Here is a 14,564-nt window from a genome sequence, read left to right as displayed (position 1 = left end):
AGGTGAAGTGGCTAATGGGAAGGTAATAACAAGTAGTGGTGATGTGAGAAGGAGATGGAGTGAGTATTTTGAAGGTTTGTTGAATGTGTTAGATGATAGAGTGGCAGATATAGGGTGTTTTGGTTGAGGTGGTGTGCAAAGTGAGAGGGGTCAGGGAGAATGATTTGGTAAACAGAGAAGAGGTAGTGAAAGCTTTGTGGAAGATGAAAGCCAGCAAGGCGGCGGGTTTGGATGGTATTGCAGTGGAATTTATTGAAAAAGAGGGTGACTGTGTTGTTGACTGGTTGGTGAGGATATTCAATGTATGTATGGCTCAAGGTGAAATGCCTAAGGATTGGCAGAATGCATGCATGCATAGTATATGGTATATGGTGTGGGAGGCAAGTTGCTAGAAGCTGTGAAAAGTTTTTATCAAGGATGTAAGGCATGTGTACAAGTAGGAAGAGAGGAAAGTGATTGGTTCTCAGTGAAGGTAGGTTTGCGGCAGGGGTGCATGATGTCTCCATGGTTGTTTAATTTGTTAATGGATGTGGTTGTTAGGGAGTTGAATGCAAGAGTTTTGGAGAGAGGGGCAAGTATGCAGTCTGTTGTGGATGAGAGGGCTTGGGAAGTGAGTCAATTGTTGTTCGCTGATGATACAGTGCTGGTGGCTGATTCAGGTGAGAAACTGCAGAAGCTTGTGACAGAGTTTTGTAAAGTGTGTGGAAGAAGAAAGCTAAGAGTAATTGTGAATGAGAGCAAGGTTATTAGGTACAGTAGGATTGAGGTACAAGTCAATCGGGAGGTAAGTTTGAATGGAGATAAATTGGAGGAAGTGAAGTGTTTTAGATATCTGGGAGTGGATCTGGCAGCGGATGGAACCATGGAAGCGGAAGTGAATCATAGGGTGGGGGAGGGGGCGAAAAGTCCTGGGAGCCTTGAAGAATGTGTGGAAGTCGAGAACATTATCTTGGAAATCAAAAATGGGTATGTTTGAAGGAATAGTGGTTCCAACAATGTTGTATGGTTGCGAGGGTGGGCTATGGATAGAGTTGTGTGCAGGAGGGTGGATGTGCTGGAAATGAGATGTTTGAGGACAATGTGTGGTGTGAGGTGGTTTGAGTAAGTAATGTAAGGGTAAGAGAGATGTGTGGAAATAAAGAGAGCATGGTTGAGAGAGCAGAAGAGGGTGTTTTGAAATGGTTTGGGCATATGGAGAGAATGAGTGAGGAAAGATTGACCAAGAGGATATATGTGTCGGAGGTGGAGGGAACGAGGAGAAGTGGGAGACCAAATTGGAGGTGGAAAGATGGAGGGAAAAAGATTTTGAGTGATCGGGGCCTGAACATTCAGGAGGGTGAAAGGCGGGTTAGGAGTAGAGTGAATTGGATCGATGTGGTATACCTGGGTCGACGTGCTGTCAATGGATTGAATCAGGGCATGTGAAACGTCTGGGGTAAACCATGGAAAGTTTCTGTGGGGCCTGGATGTGAGAAGGGAGCTGTGGTTTTGGGCATTATTGCATGACAGCTAGAGACTGAGTGTGAACGAATGGGGCCTTTGTTGTCTTTTCCTAGCACTAACTCGCACACATGAGGGGGAGGGGGATGTTATTCCATGTGTGGCAAGGTTGCGATGGGAATGAATAAAGGCAGACAGTGTGAATTGTGTGCATGTGTGTGTGTGTATGTGTCTGTGTGTGTAAATATATGTGTACATTGAGATGTATGGGTATGTATATTTGCGTGTGTGGACGTGTATGTATATACATGTGTATGGGGGTGGGTTGGGCCATTTCTTTTGTCTGTTTCCTTGCGCTACCTCGCAAACGCGGGAAACAGCGACAAAGAAAAAATAATAAAAAAAAACATATATGATTTGTATGGGTTTTCAGAAAAGAAGAGAGAATGTTGGGGTGAAGAGAATGGTGAGAGTAAGTGAGCTTGGGAAGGAGACTTGTGTGAGGAAGTACCAGGAGAGACTGAGTACAGAATGGAAAAAGGTGAGAACAAAGGAGGTAAGGGGAGTGGGGGAGGAATGGGATGTATTTAGGGAAGCAGTGATGGCTTGCGCAAAAGATGCTTGTGGCATGAGAAGCGCGGGAGGTGGGTTGATTAGAAAGGGTAGTGAGTGGTGGGATGAAGAAGTAAGATTATTAGTGAAAGAGAAGAGAGAGGCATTTGGACGATTTTTGCAGGGAAAAAATGCAAATGAGTGGGAGATGTATAAAAGAAAGAGACAGGAGGTCAAGAGAAAGGTGCAAGAGGTGAAAGAGAGGGCAAATGAGAGTTTGGGTGAGAGAGTATCATTAAATTTTAGGGAGAATAAAAAGATTTTTGGAAGGAGGTAAATAAAGTGCGTAAGACAAGGGAGCAAATGGGAACTTCAGTGAAGGGGCTAATGGGGAGGTGATAGCAAGTAGTGGTGATGTGAGAAGGAGATGGAGTGAGTATTTTGAAGGTTTGTTGAATGTGTTTGATGATAGAGTGGCAGATATAGGGTGTTTTGGTTGAGGTGGTGTGCAAAGTGAGAGGGTTAGGGAAAATGATTTGGTAAACAGAGAAGAGGTAGTAAAAGCTTTGCGGAAAATGAAAGCCGGCAAGGCAGCAGGTTTGGATGGTATTGCAGTTGAATTTATTAAAACAGGGGGTGACTGTATTGTTGACTGGTTGGTAAGGTTATTTAATGTATGTATGACTCATGGTGAGGTACCTGAAGATTGGTGGAATGCGTGCATAGTGCCTTTGTACAAAGGCAAAGGGGATAAGAGTGAGTGCTCAAATTACAGAGGGATAAGTTTGTTGAGTATTCCTGGTAAATTATATGGGAGGGTATTGATTGAGAGGGTGAAGGCATGTACAGAGCATCAGATTGGGGAAGAGCAGTGTGGTTTCAGAAGTGGCAGAGGATGTGTGGATCAGGTGTTTGCTTTGAAGAATGTATGTGAGAAATACTTAGAAAAGCAAATGGATTTGTATGTAGCATTTATGGATCTGGAGAAGGCATATGATAGAGTTGATAGAGATGCTCTGTGGAAGGTATTAAGAATATATGGTGTGGGAGGCAAGTTGTTAGAAGCAGTGAAAAGTTTTTATTGAGGATGTAAGGCATGTGTACGTGTAGGAAGAGAGGAAAGTGATTGGTTCTCAGTGAATGTAGGTTTGTGGCAGGGATGTGTGATGTCTCCATGGTTGTTTCATTTGTTTATGGATGGGGTTGTTAGGGAGGTGAATGCAAGAGTTTTGGAAAGAGGGGCAAGTATGAAGTCTGTTGGCCCAATTCTCTGTTCCTTCTTTTGGAAAAAAAAAAAAAAAAAAAAAAAAAAAAAAAAAAAACGAGAGGGGAGGATTTCCAGCCCCCCGCTCCCTCCCCTTTTAGTCGCCTTTTACGACACGCAGGGAATACGTGGGAAGTATTCTTTGTCCCCTATCCCCAGGGAAAAGGCCCAGTCCTCTGCAAAGGCCCAGTCCTCTGTTCTTAACGCTACCTCGCTAATGCGGGAAATGGCGAACAGTTTGAAAGAAAAGAAAAGATGAAGTCTGTTGGGGATAAGAGAGCTTGGGAAGTGAGTCAGTTGTTGTTCGCTGATGATACAGTGCTGGTGGCTGATTCATGTGAGAAACTGCAGAAGCTGGTGATTGAGTTTGGTAAAGTGTGTGAAAGAAGAAAGTTAAGAGTAAATGTGAATAAGAGCAAGGTAATTAGGTACAGTAGGGTTGAGGGTCAAGTCAATTGGGAGGTAAGTTTGAATGGAGAAAAACTGGAGGAAGTAAAGTGTTTTAGATATCTGGGAGTGGATCTGGCAGCGGATGGAACCATGGAAGCGGAAATGGATCATAGGGTGGGGGAGGGGGCGAAAATCCTGGGGGCCTTGAAGAATGTGTGGAAGTCGAGAACATTATCTCGGAAAGCAAAAATGGGTATGTTTGAAGGAATAGTGGTTCCAACAATGTTGTATGGTTGCGAGGCGTGGGCTATGGATAGGGTTGTGCGCAGGAGGGTGCATGTGCTGGAAATGAGATGTTTGAGGACAATGTGTGGTGTGAGGTGGTTTGATCGAGTAAGTAACGTAAGGGTAAGAGAGATGTGTGGAAATAAAAAGAGCGTGGTTGAGAGAGCAGAAGTGGGTGTTTTGAAATGGTTTGGGCGCATGGAGAGAATGAGTGAGGAAAGATTGACCCAAGATGATATATGTGTTGGAGGTGGAGGGAATGAGGAGAAGTGGGAGACCAAATTGGAGGTGGAAAGATGGAGTGAAAAAGATTTTGTGTGATCGAGGCATGAACATGCAGGAGGGTGAAAGGCGGGCAAGGAATAGAGTGAATTGGATCAATGTGGTATACCGGGGTTGACGTGCTGTCAGTCGATTGAAGCAAGGCATGTGAAGCGTCTGGGGTAAACCATGGAAAGCTGTGTAGGTATGTATATTTGCGTGTGTGGACGTGTGTATGTACATGTGTATGGGGGGGGGGGTTGGGCCATTTCTTTCGTCTGTTTCCTTGCGCTACCTCGCAAACGCGGGAGACAGCGACAAAGTATAAAAAAAAAAAAAAAAAAAAAAATATATATAATGTACAGGCTATACATTTGGATGATATATGCAAAAAGGATGTATCATATACATGGAATGTCTGGTTTCATACACCTATTAAGGTGAATAGAGAATGAGAACCTTGATTAGCGTCCTGTAGCCTCTGGATCTCAAGAAAAGTCTTTTACATTCTTCATTTATAAAGTGGATCATAAAGTATGACCTGATAAGTATATGCAATCATGCTGTACATGAGATATCAACTTTGAATTAAGAAAAGCCATATACAGATTACAATCTTTCTGCAATGTACACCATATAAGAAACACTAAGTTACAAGTACATGCAGAGCTAAAAGCACCATTCAACACCTTAAACTGAGTTACTGTATTACTTCTAAAACATATGAATGTACAAAAGGAGTTGGTAAGTCACTTTGGAGATTGTAGCATCAGGCTTTTAGTCACTCTGAACCTGCACCACCCGCTGTTAACTGCCTCATTTGGCCTAATCAGTCTATGCCTTCACTATGAACTGTTGGTTACTTTGTAAAACATCTTAAAATGCAGCATCCTTTACAAACATGATATCTGATCACTCTGTACTGAATTAGTCATTTATGTAATTCTGTCACTCTAAGGCTTAAATTACATGCAGTTAGTGCTTGCTCTGCTCTGTTACCAATATCAATTAAAATGGAAACATAGGTGAAGGGGCTAATGGGAAGGTAATAACAAGTAGTGGTGATATGAAAAGGAGATGGAGTGAGTATTTTGAAGGTTTGTTGAATGTGTTTGATGATAGAGTGGCAGATATAAGGTGTTTTGGTCGAGGTGGTGTGCAAAGTGAGAGGGTTAGGGAGAATGATTTGGTAAACACAGAAGAGGTAGTAAAAGCTTTGCAGAAGATGAAAGCCAGCAAGACAGCGGGTTTGGATGGTATTGCAGTGGAATTTATTAAAAAAGGGGGTGACTGTATTGTTGACTGGTTAGTAAGGTTATTTAATGTATGTATGACTCATGGTGAGGTGCCTGAGGATTGGCGGAATGCTTGCATAGTGCCATTGTACAAAGGCAAAGGGGATAAAAGTGAGTGCTCAAATTACAGAGGTATAAGTTTGTTGAGTATCCCTGGGAAATTATATGGGAGGGTATTGATTGAGAGGATGAAGGCATGTACAGAGCATCAGATTGGGGAAGAGCAGTGTGGTTTCAGAAGTGGTAGAGGATGTGTAGATCAGGTGTTTGCCTTGAAGAATATATGTGAGAAATACTTAGAAAAGCAAATGGATTTGTATGTAGCATTTATGGATCTGGAGAAGGCATATGATAGAGTTGATAGAGATGCTCTGTGGAAGGTATTAAGAATATATGGTGTGGAAGGCAAGTTGTTAGAAGCAGTGAAAAGTTTTTATCGAGGATGTACGGCATGTGTACATGTAGGGAGAGAGGAAAGTGATTGGTTCTCAGTGAATGTAGGTTTGTGGCAGGGATGTGTGATGTCTCCATGGTTGTTTAATTTGTTTGTGGATGGGGTTGTTAGGGAGGTGAATGCAAGAGTTTTGGAAAGAGGGGCAAGTATGCAGTCTGTTGTGGATGAGCAAGCTTGGGAAGTGAGTCAGTTATTGTTCGCTGATGACACAGCACTGGTGGCTGATTCGTGTGAGAAACTGCAGAAGCAGGTGACTGAGTTTGGTAAAGTGTGTGAAAGAAGAAAGCTAAGAGTAAACGTGAATAAGAGCAAGGTTATTAGGTACAGTAAGGTTGAGGGTCAAGTCAATTGGGAGGTAAGTTTGAATGGAGAAAAACTGGAGGAAGTGAAGTGTTTTAGATATCTGGGAGTGGATTTGGCAGCGGATGGAACCATGGAAGCGGAAGTGAATCATAGGGTGGGGGAGGGGCCGAAAATTTTGGGAGTGTTGAAGAATGTGTGTAAGTCGAGGACATTATCTCGAAAAGCGAAAATGGGTATGATTGAAGGAATAGTGGTTCCAACAATGTTATATGGTTGCGAGGCATGGGATATGGATAGAGTCGTGCGGAGGGGAGTGGATGTGTTGGAAATGAGATGTTTGAGGACAATATGTGGTGTGAGGTGGTTTGATCGAGTAAGTAATAATAGGGTAAGAGAGATGTGTGGCAATAAAAAGAGTGTGGTTGAGAGAGCAGAAGAGGGTGTTTTGAAATGTTTTGGTCACATGGAGAGAATGAGTGAGGAAAGATTGACCAAGAGGATATATGTGTCGGAGGTGGAGGGAACGAGGAGGAGTGGGAGACCAAATTGGAGGTGGAAAGATAAAGTGAAAAAGATTTTGAGTGATATGGGCCTGAACATACAGGAGAGTGAAAGGCGTGCAAGAAATAGAGTGAATTGGAACGATGTGGTACACTGGGGTCGACGTGCTGTCAATGGATTGAATCAGGGCATGTGAAGCGTCTGGGGTAAACCATGGAATGTTCTGTGGTGCCTGGATGTGGAAAGGGAGCTGTGGTGTCGGTGCATTATTACATGACAGCTAGAGACTGAGTGTGAACAAATGTGGCCTTTGTTTTTTCCTAGCGCTACCACGCACACATAAGGGGGAGGGGGTTGTTATTTCATGTGTGGCTGAGTGGCGATGGGAATGAATAAAGGCAGACAGTATGAATTATGTACATTTGTATATATGTCTGTGTGTGTATATACATGTATACGCTGAGGTGTATAGGTATGTATATTTGCGCGTGTAGACGTGTATGTATATACATGTGTGTGTGGCTGGGTTGGGCCGTTCTTTCGTCTGTTTCCTTGTGCTACCTCGTTAACATGGGAGACAGCGACAAAGCAAAATGATAATAATAATGATAATATCTATTAAAGTGATCAGTAAGATGAGAATAATCTATTTAGTACCACCACACTACCCTTCAGTATTCCCCAAGTTGGGGAAAAGTGAGGGCACTTTGCACAATTTATAGAAATATTACAGTAGGTCAGGGAAAAGTCAGAGAATTTTCAAACTCATGAGTAAGCATATGTAAGTAAATATCCTGCAGATGGATTTCTTCACCTTCATTATGTGAGTACAAGATGTTCAAGAATTATTCTGTTTTGATCGATAGTGTAATTTTAGCTTCATATCATTTGATTATGAAATTTAGAAGTACCCAGCTCTTTTGCTCATTACTGTCAGCTCTAGTCTTTATAGGGAATTGTTTCATATACACAAATTTTTCATTTATTTTGATGTATGTTTCAAAGCATGTTTGTAACTTATTTGGCATATTGAATAGGTAAGTAGAGGTTGGTAGGCAGCCAACACCCAAGAAGTTATGTTACCAGTACTACCCCCATGGTATCAGGAGGGTTAGTAACAGCTACAAAGTAAACCAGCACTTCATTGGTTTTCGAATTGCATTCCTCTGATCCAAGTAGCTGTCTTATTTATGCCACATGGACTAGTGGCATTCTGTCCACAAACATAGAATCTGCCCTTGTCTCACATAACACTTGACAACTCTTGACTCACGCCGCTCATTCTTTGTAACTGCAGTGAGCCCTCTGCGCTAGCCCTGCCTTTTGGCAAAATGGTAGGAATAATAGATTGCAGAAGTAGGTAGGAATATTTATGCATGAGCAGTAGGTAGAAACTTTTGGTAGAAGTAGTAGATAGGAACATTAGGTAGGAGCATTTGGTAGGAGGAGTCAGTTGGAACATTAGTTTGGAGCCTCTGCAAATACTATGATTGCTCTATCTCAGTGACCTGTTAAGGATGAGTCAATAAAGGCTAAGAAGCATCACAGGAGTTCACTAGTTATAGAAACTATTGTCTGGCCACTCCCTTTAGGGAGTTCAGGAGGGAACAGGTGTCAGAGATAATGATAGATATAAATAACATCACATTCGTGCTTCATTTTATTATGTTCAATCTTTCGTGTAATATTAATTGATTTACAGATTACAGAAAATCCCCAAAGTTAGAAATCCTATGATTGTTCTTATTAGTGTAAGCACTTCATAGTATTGATTTCCTGATGTGCTCTCATTATTTGCAAATACATATGTACAGATCTTGTTTGAAAGAAATGATAATGCATTTGTGTATGTGATTGTCTTTCAGAAATACATGTTCTTGTTGTAGTATACATTGTACATGATTGTAGCTTTGAAATTTTGCAACATTTTTTTTTTTTCTTTTTTTTTTTTTTTTTTGAATTCTAGAAGATATTGCAAGAACCAGTTTCCAAGCAAATATTTTCAGTCAGGAAAAATGAATGAAAAATTAAAGCTAAAAAGATATGAGGTTGGGATGGTCATAAGAGATGTAGAGGACAACTTTGTAGATTTTCTGTATTATACAGGGGAAAGGGGAGAAAGAATACTTCCCATGCATTCCCCGCATATTGTAGAAGGCAACTAAAGGGGACGGGAGGGGGGGGGGGGGCTAACCCTCCCATCCTTGTATTTTAACTTTCTAAAAGGAGAAATGGAAGGATTCATGCGGGGAGTGCTCATCTTCCTCGAAGGCTCAGATTGGGGTGTGTAAATGTGTGTGAATGTAACCAAGATGAGAAAAAACTGTGTTTGAGGAAAGGAACTTGGATATTTTGGCTGTGAGTGAAATGAAGCTCAAGGGTAAAGGGGGAAAGTGGTTTGGGAATGTCATGGGAGTAAAGTCAGGGGTTGGTGAGAGGACAAGAGCAAAGGAAGGAGTAGCACTACTCCAGAAGCAAGAGTTGTGGGAGTATGTGATAGAGTGTAAGAAAGTAGACTCTAGATTGATATGGGTAGAACTGAAAGTGGATGGAGAGAGATGGGTGATTATTGGTGCCTATGCACCTGAGCATGAGAAGAAAGATCATGAGAGGCAAGTGTTTTGAGAACAGCTGAGTAAGTGTGTTAGCAGCCTTGATGCACGAGACCAGATTATAGTGATGGATGATTTGAATGCAAAGGTGAGTAATGTGGCAGTTGAGGTTATGATTGGTGTACATGGGGTGTTCAGTGTTGTAAATGAAAATGGTGAAGAGCTTGTAGATTTGTGTGCTGAAAAGGGACTGGTGATTGGGATTACCTGGTTTAAAAAGAGAGATATACATAAGTATACATATGTAAGTAGGAGAGATGGCCAAAGACCATTATTGGATTACATGTTAATTGATAGGTGCATGAAAGAGAGACTTTTGGATGTTAATGTGCTGAGAGGGGCCACTGGAGGGATGTCTGATCATTATCTTGTGGAGAGAAGTTGAAGATTTGTAGAGGTTTACAGAAAAGAACAGAGAATGTTGAGATGAAGAGAGTGGTGAGAGTAAGTGAGTTTGGAAAGGAGACTTGTGTGAGGAAGTATTAGGACAGATTGTGTGCAGATGGAAAAAGGTGAGAGCAAATGATGTAAGGGGAGTGGGGGGAGGAATGGCATGTATTTAGGGAAGCACTGATGGCTTGCGCAAAAGATGCCTGTGGCATGAGAAAGGTGGGAGGTGGCAAGATTAGAAAGGGTAGTGAGTGGTGGGAAAAAGAAGTAAGATTGTTAGTGAAAGAAAAGAGAGAGGCATTTGTATAATTTTTGCAGGGAAATAGTGCAAATGACTGGGAGATGTATAAAAGAAAGAGGCAGGAAGTCAAGAGAAAGGTGCAAGAGGTGAAAAAGAGGGCAAATGAGAGTTGGGGTGAGAGAGCATCATTAGGTTTTAAGGAGAATAAAAAGATGTTTTGGAAGGAGGTAAATAAAGTGTGTAAGACGAGAACAAATGGGGACATTGGTGAAGGAGGCTAATGTGGAGGTAATAACAAGTTGTGGTGAAGTTAGGAGATGGAGTGAGTATTTCAATGGTTTGTTGAATGTGTTTGATGAAAAATGGCAGATATAGGTTTTGGTAGAGGTGGTGTGCGAGGTGAGAGGGTCTGGGAGAATGGTTTGGTAAACAGAGAAGAATTAGTGAAAGCTTTGTGGAAGATGAAAGCTAGCAAGGTGGCAGGTTTGGATGGTATTGCTGTGGAATTTATTAAAAAAGGAGGTGACTGTGTTGTTGACTGGTTGGTGAGAACATTCAGTGTATGTATGGTTCATGGTGAAGTGCCTGAGGATTGGTGGAATGCATACATAGTGCCATCGTATAAAGGCAAAGGGGATAAAAGTGAGTGCTCAAATTACAGAGGTATAAGTTTGTTGAGTATTCCTGGGAAATTATATGGGATGGTATTGATTGAGAGGGTGAAGGCATGTACAGAGCATCAGATTGGGGAAGAGCAGTGTGATTTCAGAAGTGGTAAAGAATGTGTGGATTAGCTGTATGCTTTGAAGAATGAATGTGAGAAATACTTAGAAAAGCAGAGGATTTGTATGTAGCCTTTATGGATCTGGAGAAGGCATATCATAGAGTTCATAGAGATGCTCTGTGGAAGGTATTAAGAATATATGGTGTGGGAGGCAAGTTGTTAGAAGCAGTGAAAAGTTTTTATTGAGGATGTAAGGCATGTGTACGTGTAGGAAGAGAGGAAAGTGATTGGTTCTCAGTGAATGTAGGTTTGTGGCAGGGATGTGTGATGTCTCCATGGTTGTTTCATTTGTTTATGGATGGGGTTGTTAGGGAGGTGAATGCAAGAGTTTTGGAAAGAGGGGCAAGTATGAAGTCTGTTGGCCCAATTCTCTGTTCCTTCTTTTGGAAAAAAAAAAAAAAAAAAAAAAAAAAAAAAAAAAAAACGAGAGGGGAGGATTTCCAGCCCCCCGCTCCCTCCCCTTTTAGTCGTTTTGAGCAGGGATGTGAAGTTTCTTGTCATCCCAAAGGAGTTTGACAGTTTGTTTTAACGGTATCGTTATGCGGGTGAATGGCGAAGAGTTTGAAAGAGGAGAAAGATGAAGTCTGTTGGGGATAAGAGAGCTTGGGAAGTGAGTCAGTTGTTGTTCGCTGATGATACAGTGCTGGTGGCTGATTCATGTGAGAAACTGCAGAAGCTGGTGATTGAGTTTGGTAAAGTGTGTGAAAGAAGAAAGTTAAGAGTAAATGTGAATAAGAGCAAGGTAATTAGGTACAGTAGGGTTGAGGGTCAAGTCAATTGGGAGGTAAGTTTGAATGGAGAAAAACTGGAGGAAGTAAAGTGTTTTAGATATCTGGGAGTGGATCTGGCAGCGGATGGAACCATGGAAGCGGAAATGGATCATAGGGTGGGGGAGGGGGCGAAAATCCTGGGGGCCTTGAAGAATGTGTGGAAGTCGAGAACATTATCTCGGAAAGCAAAAATGGGTATGTTTGAAGGAATAGTGGTTCCAACAATGTTGTATGGTTGCGAGGCGTGGGCTATGGATAGGGTTGTGCGCAGGAGGGTGCATGTGCTGGAAATGAGATGTTTGAGGACAATGTGTGGTGTGAGGTGGTTTGATCGAGTAAGTAACGTAAGGGTAAGAGAGATGTGTGGAAATAAAAAGAGCGTGGTTGAGAGAGCAGAAGTGGGTGTTTTGAAATGGTTTGGGCGCATGGAGAGAATGAGTGAGGAAAGATTGACCCAAGATGATATATGTGTTGGAGGTGGAGGGAATGAGGAGAAGTGGGAGACCAAATTGGAGGTGGAAAGATGGAGTGAAAAAGATTTTGTGTGATCGAGGCATGAACATGCAGGAGGGTGAAAGGCGGGCAAGGAATAGAGTGAATTGGATCAATGTGGTATACCGGGGTTGACGTGCTGTCAGTCGATTGAAGCAAGGCATGTGAAGCGTCTGGGGTAAACCATGGAAAGCTGTGTAGGTATGTATATTTGCGTGTGTGGACGTGTGTATGTACATGTGTATGGGGGGGGGGTTGGGCCATTTCTTTCGTCTGTTTCCTTGCGCTACCTCGCAAACGCGGGAGACAGCGACAAAGTATAAAAAAAAAAAAAAAAAAAATATATATATAATGTACAGGCTATACATTTGGATGATATATGCAAAAAGGATGTATCATATACATGGAATGTCTGGTTTCATACACCTATTAAGGTGAATAGAGAATGAGAACCTTGATTAGCGTCCTGTAGCCTCTGGATCTCAAGAAAAGTCTTTTACATTCTTCATTTATAAAGTGGATCATAAAGTATGACCTGATAAGTATATGCAATCATGCTGTACATGAGATATCAACTTTGAATTAAGAAAAGCCATATACAGATTACAATCTTTCTGCAATGTACACCATATAAGAAACACTAAGTTACAAGTACATGCAGAGCTAAAAGCACCATTCAACACCTTAAACTGAGTTACTGTATTACTTCTAAAACATATGAATGTACAAAAGGAGTTGGTAAGTCACTTTGGAGATTGTAGCATCAGGCTTTTAGTCACTCTGAACCTGCACCACCCGCTGTTAACTGCCTCATTTGGCCTAATCAGTCTATGCCTTCACTATGAACTGTTGGTTACTTTGTAAAACATCTTAAAATGCAGCATCCTTTACAAACATGATATCTGATCACTCTGTACTGAATTAGTCATTTATGTAATTCTGTCACTCTAAGGCTTAAATTACATGCAGTTAGTGCTTGCTCTGCTCTGTTACCAATATCAATTAAAATGGAAACATAGGTGAAGGGGCTAATGGGAAGGTAATAACAAGTAGTGGTGATATGAAAAGGAGATGGAGTGAGTATTTTGAAGGTTTGTTGAATGTGTTTGATGATAGAGTGGCAGATATAAGGTGTTTTGGTCGAGGTGGTGTGCAAAGTGAGAGGGTTAGGGAGAATGATTTGGTAAACACAGAAGAGGTAGTAAAAGCTTTGCAGAAGATGAAAGCCAGCAAGACAGCGGGTTTGGATGGTATTGCAGTGGAATTTATTAAAAAAGGGGGTGACTGTATTGTTGACTGGTTAGTAAGGTTATTTAATGTATGTATGACTCATGGTGAGGTGCCTGAGGATTGGCGGAATGCTTGCATAGTGCCATTGTACAAAGGCAAAGGGGATAAAAGTGAGTGCTCAAATTACAGAGGTATAAGTTTGTTGAGTATCCCTGGGAAATTATATGGGAGGGTATTGATTGAGAGGATGAAGGCATGTACAGAGCATCAGATTGGGGAAGAGCAGTGTGGTTTCAGAAGTGGTAGAGGATGTGTAGATCAGGTGTTTGCCTTGAAGAATATATGTGAGAAATACTTAGAAAAGCAAATGGATTTGTATGTAGCATTTATGGATCTGGAGAAGGCATATGATAGAGTTGATAGAGATGCTCTGTGGAAGGTATTAAGAATATATGGTGTGGAAGGCAAGTTGTTAGAAGCAGTGAAAAGTTTTATCGAGGATGTACGGCATGTGTACATGTAGGGAGAGAGGAAAGTGATTGGTTCTCAGTGAATGTAGGTTTGTGGCAGGGATGTGTGATGTCTCCATGGTTGTTTAATTTGTTTGTGGATGGGGTTGTTAGGGAGGTGAATGCAAGAGTTTTGGAAAGAGGGGCAAGTATGCAGTCTGTTGTGGATGAGCAAGCTTGGGAAGTGAGTCAGTTATTGTTCGCTGATGACACAGCACTGGTGGCTGATTCGTGTGAGAAACTGCAGAAGCAGGTGACTGAGTTTGGTAAAGTGTGTGAAAGAAGAAAGCTAAGAGTAAACGTGAATAAGAGCAAGGTTATTAGGTACAGTAAGGTTGAGGGTCAAGTCAATTGGGAGGTAAGTTTGAATGGAGAAAAACTGGAGGAAGTGAAGTGTTTTAGATATCTGGGAGTGGATTTGGCAGCGGATGGAACCATGGAAGCGGAAGTGAATCATAGGGTGGGGGAGGGGCCGAAAATTTTGGGAGTGTTGAAGAATGTGTGTAAGTCGAGGACATTATCTCGAAAAGCGAAAATGGGTATGATTGAAGGAATAGTGGTTCCAACAATGTTATATGGTTGCGAGGCATGGGATATGGATAGAGTCGTGCGGAGGGGAGTGGATGTGTTGGAAATGAGATGTTTGAGGACAATATGTGGTGTGAGGTGGTTTGATCGAGTAAGTAATAATAGGGTAAGAGAGATGTGTGGCAATAAAAAGAGTGTGGTTGAGAGAGCAGAAGAGGGTGTTTTGAAATGTTTTGGTCACATGGAGAGAATGAGTGAGGAAA

General features: G+C 41.8%; 1 protein-coding gene across 8 annotated transcripts in view; it reads left to right on the top strand.

The window, feature by feature from the left end:
* Window positions 1-14,564, top strand: part of Chd1 (chromodomain-helicase-DNA-binding protein 1) — a 347,004-nt gene that overhangs the window by 132,081 nt on the left and 200,359 nt on the right. The window lies entirely within an intron of this gene.

Source organism: Panulirus ornatus, chromosome 24 (genome assembly GCF_036320965.1).
Source record: "Panulirus ornatus isolate Po-2019 chromosome 24, ASM3632096v1, whole genome shotgun sequence".
NCBI classification, from domain to species: Eukaryota; Metazoa; Arthropoda; class Malacostraca; order Decapoda; family Palinuridae; genus Panulirus; species Panulirus ornatus.
This window is presented reverse-complemented; position numbering and strand designations above follow the sequence as displayed.